This window comes from Octopus bimaculoides, chromosome Z (assembly GCF_046866305.1).
Source record: "Octopus bimaculoides isolate indiv1 chromosome Z, ASM4686630v1, whole genome shotgun sequence".
In the NCBI taxonomy this organism is placed as follows: Eukaryota; Metazoa; Mollusca; class Cephalopoda; order Octopoda; family Octopodidae; genus Octopus; species Octopus bimaculoides.
The window spans coordinates 17388953-17396452 of record NC_142944.1 but is presented as its reverse complement, the minus strand read 5'-3'; positions in this window follow the sequence as shown (position 1 = coordinate 17396452).

Sequence of the window (7500 nt, the reverse complement as noted above, 5' to 3'; positions counted from 1 at the left end):
AACGCCAAACACGAGGGGTGCGTTGTCAGGGCTAGGATGCGTGCTCTAAGAAACGAAGGTGTTGGAGCCGCGCGAGAGGCCCGGGTGGCGGAGGCGCAACAGGGCAACAAAGCCACCATTCGGTCTCTGGTGGACGAACAGGGGCGCGAACTGCTCGAGCCAAGCAAAATGTGTGAGGCCTTTCAGCGGCACTTTGCTCGACTGTTTGGGACGAATGGCGAGCGAGAACGCAGGGTGGACTTCAGTGCCTACCTGCACAGCCTGCCACGACTCTCGGCAAGAGAGGCAGAGTGCTGCGAAGGTGCCATTACGGTGGCGGAAGTGAGGGACGCGATGGCGGGATGCTCGAGGAACAAATCTCCGGGTTTGGATGGTCTGCCCTACGAGCTTTACAACTGTATGCCAAACTTGTTTGGAGACGTCTTGGTGGCGGTGTACTGCAACTGGCAGCAAAACGGGAGCATTCCCGGTTTTGTGAGTCGAGGAGCCGTAGCGCTGCTGAAGAAAGATCCAAACAAGGGGGACGTCATAGATAACTTTAGGCCCATCACTCTGCTCAATGCAGACTTGAAAATTTTGGCCAAGGTGTTAGCCAAGCGGTCGGCGTTTGTCATCGAGAAACTGATCGGCAAGGCGCAAACGTGCGCGGTGCCGGGCAGGAGCATCCATGACAACCTTCATCTGATGCGCTACATCATAGAGAGGGTAGTTAAGGAACCTGGCATGGGTGGGGCCCTGATCAATTTAGATCAATCGAAAGCTTTCGATAGGGTAGACCATCAATACTTGGAGGCTGTCCTCATAGCGGCCGGCTTCGGTCCCATTTTCCGCGGCTGGATGGCTGCCTTGTACAGAGGTATCCGTTCGGTAGTTCGCGTCAATGGGCATCTATCGGGACCCTTCGACATTGCACGTTCGGTCCGTCAGGGATGCCCCCTCTCGTCGCTTCTGTACGTGTTGACTCTCAAGCCACTACTGCGGAAGCTGGCGACGCTGAGGGGCATCCCGCGAGAGTTGGGATGCGGGACGAGCGTGTCGGCATACGCGGACGACGTCACCGTCATAGTGTCTAGCCAAAAGCACATCGAGCTTGTTGGCGAGACACTGAGAGACTACGAAGCGGTAACGGGAGCGAAAATCAACCGGGATAAGTCAGTGGGCTTGCTGCTCGGCACCTGGAGAAGCAAGCCCATGCCGTCAAGTAGCGCCTCCGTCGTGGGACGTTGGACTGACGGTCCGGTTGAGTTGCTCAGGGTCTGGTTTAGTCCAGACCTCCAAACGGAGAAGAACTGGGACGAGATAACGAGAAGGGTGGCCACTCTAGCCCGGCAATGGGCCGAGAGGAAGCTTTCCCTGAAAGGTCGGGCGGAGGTGGCGAACACGTACATCGCGTCCGTCATCTACTACCGCCTGACCGTCGTTCCTTGTCCCGACCCTACCATCACCAAACTGGAGCGCATCCTCTTCCGCTTCTTGTGGAAAGGAAGCGTTCCGGTGGTTAGGCGATCCGTTTGCTGCCAACACCCGTTAAAAGGAGGACTGGGCATGCCGTGGTTGATGATGCGCAGACACGCGCTGAGACTGCGACATCTCCGGCTCTACGTAGACAGCGGTGAACAGGTGTGGTCACCGTTTGTGCGGCGCGCTTTCCCGCAGCTCGTCTCCATGACCGAACTGCAGTCATGGATCAAGAAGAGGCCGAGGAAGGGCGAATGGCACCGCGAGTGTCGCGCTGCTCTTCGGCAACTCCAACAACCCGGGTCAACCTTGAGTGACTGCATCACAACTAACGCATTCTATAGTGGATTAGTGGAGGGAAGGTACGACGACGATCTCGGGGCGAACCTGGGCGTCGATGAGGAATACCTGACCCGCCTGTTTAAGACGACCTTCGGGCCGGGACCTATGGACAACTTCCAGCGATCCCTGGCCTGGCAGTGCTATCGAGAAGCACTACCCGTTCGGGATAAGCTCTACAGGCATGGCTCGAGAAACACGGGGCCGACCTGTCCGAGATGCCGGCAGAGCGACGAAACCGTTCTGCACGCACTCGTACAGTGTCCCACCATTTCCGAGCTGTGGGCTTACGTCCAACAACTTCTATCGCGTGTGGGACGAGTCGGTCTATCAGCCGAGTCTATCGTGAATATTGTCGCGCCTCCTTCCTTTAAACGGGAAGGAAGAGCTATTTTCATCGTACTTGTGGCTATGGTGAAAGAATGTGTATGGTGGACGCGTCTGAAAGGTCTAGAGACAAAGACTTTCCTCTCTGGGCAATCTCTCATCAACTTCTTCAAGTATCACCTGAAGAGGAAGGTGAGAGTAGAAAGGGAAGTGTTGTCTAGCAAATGTTTCGAAAAAAGATGGATACATGTAGCAAGGATGGCACGTGTGAACGACGGAGCCATCTTGAGCATAACCCTATGAACAAGAAAAAAAATAAAACAAAAAGGCAAAAGAGAGACACTTACTGTTATAGTTTCTTCAATGAGAATATTGACCAAGGTTACCGTGGTCTTTTCCGTAGGCTTTTCCTTCCACGGCTAAACCTAAACTGTCCTCCCCTCTTTTACACGAGAACATTACTGTGTGATACACGATCCCTATTGATCGGCCTTTCCTTTTTTTTTTTTTCTCGATCCCTTTTGATCGAACTCCCCCTTTTTCCCTTCCTACGATCCCTTTTGATCGACACCACCACTTTTTTTTTTCTTTTTTTTTCCCCTCCCAAAAAGAAAAGCTCTACATTGTATTTGTCCCATCTTCGTTGAGCCCTGTGTGGCTAATAAAAGAAATGTATCTATCTATCTATCTGTCTGTCTGTCTGTCTAACTACTTATCTCGCTATATATTTATCTACATAATATGTGTGTGTGTATGTGTGAGTGTATGCGTGCGTGCGTGCGTGTGTGTGTGTGTGTGCGTGCGTGCGTGTGTGTGTGCGTGACGAGCTTTCTATTACTATCAACGAAATCCACTCACAAGGATTATTCGGTCGGTCCAAGGCTATAGTGGAATACACTTGCCACTAATTACAAGCTGTGTGACTGAACCCGGAACCATGTGGTTGGGAAACAGACTTCTTCCCACACAGCCACACCTGCGCCTACATCTAATTTTTTTTTTTTTTTTTTTTTTTACACAAATGCTGGGAGTTCTAATTTCGTACAACTTTTTCTTCTTTCTGTCTTTGCACAAGGGTTCCGAATTCTACAATAATGGTGCTGCATTTCAGTGAGGCTAACAAGTTTAATTTTCAGAATCATCGTTAGATCTGGATTCAATCTCAACATTTCTAAAGAATTTAATTAGAATTTGGTGTATGAGAAAACGCTCTATGTATACATGTATACAAGCATACATACATTCATACAGATAGATAGATACTGTGCCAGAAGGCGGCGAGCTGGCAGAAACGTTAGCACTTCGGGCGAAATGCCTAGCGGTATTCCCTCCGCCTTTACGTTCTGAGTTCAAATTCCGCCGAGGTCGACTTTGCCTTTTATCCTTTCGGGGTCGATAAATAAAGTACCAGTAACACAGTGGGGTTGATGTAATCGACTTAATCCGTTTGTCTGTCCTTGTTTGTCCCCTCTGTTTGTAGTCCCTTGTGGGCAGCAAAGAAATAAGATAGGTATTGTGCCAGTGAAACTAATGAGTTTAACAAACCAAGATTCGTAAAAGCGCAATATGTTCTGCGAAGTTGAAAGAAATCTAAAGACAAAGTACTTTTTTTTATGTCTTGCATTTCCATTCCCAACTACCATCTTGCTTTCCAATAATAGTGGCATTTCCGCTCTTTTTCAGGTCTTCATAATTTCACCGTGACCCTGACAGTGTAGCTAACGGATATCATGCCTTGCCAAAGGGTAACCAATGATTTTGTCCAGGACTCTTTGTCTACCGGCCATTCCCCTATCCGCAAACTGGGAACTCGATGGATGAGAGTTGTCATCATTACACATGTCGTGCGAACACAACATATATAGATCAACTCGACCAGAGACACTGGATGCCTCCTCGATTACTTTCTTCAACAAATGCAGGGCCTAGACGAGCGGCGTTTGCGGGTTAAAAAGGTCCGAGCAAGCTCGACCAGATGAAGGTGACATATAGATAGAAAGAAACATATAAGGATTTACTTTCCGTAATGAGATAAAAAAAACCAAGGCTGTGTATATTGTAAAGAAATATATAAATATTTATGTGTGTGTGTGTGTGTGTGTGTTTGTTTTTGGACCCTACTACCGCTTGACAACTGGTGTAAGTTTGTTTACGTCCACGTGAGTTATCGCTCCGGCAAAAATGACTGATAAAATAGTTATCAGGCTTAAAAACTAATAACCACTGTGGTTAATTCGTTCGATTAAAATTCAAGGTGGTTCTCCCAGCATGGACCCAATCTAAGGAACGAAACAAGTAAAATGTTAACAACTAAGCCATTATACCCGCCAGATGATCTACGCAAGAGACAAATAAAATATGTCAATACACCGTTGACATGTGTGACTAGTTTTAGAAAGTATTTATTACAGGATTACATGATGTGGCTAGTTTCTTTCTCCGTCTTTCAGAAGAATATCACTACCATGAATGTGTGGAAGCAAAACTAAGATAACACTGTCAGAAGTTATGCGAACGAAGAGTAAGAGTCTCTTCAAAACGATTTGTAGGCAACAAAAAAAAAAAGAAAAAAGGAAAAAAAAAAAAGAAAAAAGGAAAAAAAAAGAGAAAAAAGTAAGGAAAAGAAAAACAAGGAAAAATACACTTTGCACAAATGAAATTGCTGCCGATTCATCATACAGACTTTCCGTGGTTTATGGTTACGGTGTTAAATTTCCAACACGTTAAAAAACAAAAAAGGAAAGACGCCATATTTCCCTACGCCATACATAACTTACGCTTATGTTCATCCTCCATGTTGTCACTTTTAGTTTCAGAATCATTGCTTTTGCAAAAGAAGAAAATATCAATAAATAAATTAATAGATAGAATAAAAGAAACAACAGCAACAACAACAACAACAACAACAACAACAACAACAACAACAGCAACAGACTGAAAGTGAGTTAATAAAGAACGAAAAAGTTAATGAAAGTAAAGGAAACTTAACAGGCCCATAAAAAAAAGGGAGAAAAAAAAGAAAGAAAAATAGATAAAGCAAAAATAATTTTTGTTTTTTCTTCGCTCCTTCTTTCACTTCCACAATGAATTCCTAGTAAATTCTTCAACCAAAATTGTGAATTAGCTGCTTTTTTTTTTTTTTTCTCTGATGAATGGACACTATGGCAGTTAGGTTTCACTGCTTAGGAGTTAGTTCTTAGACGCATTCCACTTTTTCAGCTTTACTTTTCTCTCCATTTGCTGATTTTATGAATTAAAGAAATAAAAAAATACGGAAGGGAAGAACGGAATATATTTAGCAATTTCTTGGATATTTTTTTTTCGTTTTTGGTCATTTATTTTTATTATCTTTTATTATATACCTATTCGTGTTCCTTTTATGTCTTTTTTTCTTTCTTTTCTTATCTCTTTTCTGTTTGTAATCTTTCCAAAGTCATTACTGTTAGGGTTCTAAGTTACTTACTAACAAAAATTTGGCGGATCGCCTATCTGTCTGTTAGTCATCTCTCTCTCTCTCTCTCTCTCTCTCTCTCTCACTCTCTCTCTCTCTCTCATCTCTCTTTCTGTCATCTCTCCCTCTCTCTCTATCATCTCTCTCTGTGTCATGTCTCTCTCTCGCTCTGCCATCTCTCTCTCTGTCTCTGTCATCTCTCTCTCTGTCATCTCTCTCTCTGTCATCTCTCTCTCTGTCATCTCTCTCTCTGTCATCTCTCTGTCTCTGTCATCTCTGTCTCTGTCATCTCTCTCTCTGTCATTTCTCTCTCTCTGTCATCTCTCTCTCTCTCTCTCTCTCTCATCTCTCTTTCTGTCATCTCTCTTTCTGTCATCTCTCTTTCTGTCATCTCTCCCTCTCTCTCTATCATCTCTCTCTGTGTCATGTCTCTCTCTCGCTCTGCCATCTCTCTCGCTCTGCTATCTCTCTCTCTGTCTCTGTCATCTCTCTCTCTGTCATCTCTCTCTCTGTCATCTCTCTCTCTGTCATCTCTCTCTCTGTCATCTCTCTCTCTGTCATCTCTCTCTCTGTCATCTCTCTCTCTGTCATCTCTCTCTCTCTGTCATCTCTTTCTCTCTGTCATCTCTCTCTCTCTCTCTCTCTCTCTCATCTCTCTTTCTGTCATCTCTCCCTCTCTCTCTATCATCTCTCTCTGTGTCATGTCTCTCTCTCGCTCTGCCATCTCTCTCTCTGTCTCTGTCATCTCTCTCTCTCTGTCACCTCTCTCTCTCTGTCATCTCTATCTCTCTCTGTCATCTCTCTCTCTCTCTCTCTCATCTCTCTTTCTGTCATCTCTCCCTCTCTCTCTATCATCTCTCTCTGTGTCATGTCTCTCTCTCGCTCTGCCATCTCTCTCGCTCTGCCATCTCTCTCGCTCTGCCATCTCTCTCGCTCTGCCATCTCTCTCGCTCTGCCATCTCTCTCGGTCTGCCATCTCTCTCGCTCTGCCATCTCTCTCTCTGTCTCTGTCATCTCTCTCTCTCTCTGTCATCTCTCTCTCTCTGTCATCTCTCTCTCTCTGTCATCTCTCTCTCTCTGTCATCTCTCTCTCTCTCTGTCATCTCTCTCTCTCATCTCTCTTTCTGTCATCTCTCCCTCTCTCTCTATCATCTCTCTCTGTGTCATGTCTCTCTCTCGCTCTGCCATCTCTCTCTCTGTCTCTGTCATCTCTCTCTCTCTCTGTCATCTCTCTTTCTGTCATCTCTCTGTCTCCGTCTCTGTCATCTCTTTCTGTCTGTCATTACTCTCTTTCTGTCATTACTCTCTCTCTCTCTCTCTCTCTCTGTCAATACTCTCTCTCTCACTCTGCCATTAATCTCTCTCTCTCTCTATCATGATCTCTTTCTGTCTGTCATCTCTCCCTCTCCCTCTCTCACCCCCTCTCTCCATCTATCAGTCTGTCGGTCATCCCTCTATTTGTCTATCTATCTGTCTGTCTGTCTGTCTGTCTCTCCTTTTCACTCGCTCTCTCTCTCTCCCGATCTCTCTCTCTCTCTCTCCCGATCTCTCTCTCTCTCTCTCCCGATCTCTCTCTCTCTCTCCCGATCTCTCTCTCTCTCTCCCGATCTCTCTCCCGATCTCTCTCCCGATCTCTCTCCCGATCTCTCTCCCGATCTCTCTCCCGATCTCTCTCTCTCTCTCTCTCTCTATCTATCAATCTACCTACCTATCTATCTGTCTGTCTGTCTGTCTGCCTATCTGTTTGTCTGCCTGTCTGTCAATTTCTCTATCTATCCGTCTGTCTATCTGACTGTCTGTTTGCCTATCCCCCTGTCTGTCTGTCTTTCTGACTGTCTTTCTGACTGTCTTTCTGTCCGTCTATCTATCTATCTGTCTATCTGTCTGTATATCTACCTATCTATCTTCGTTTCTTTCTCTCTTTC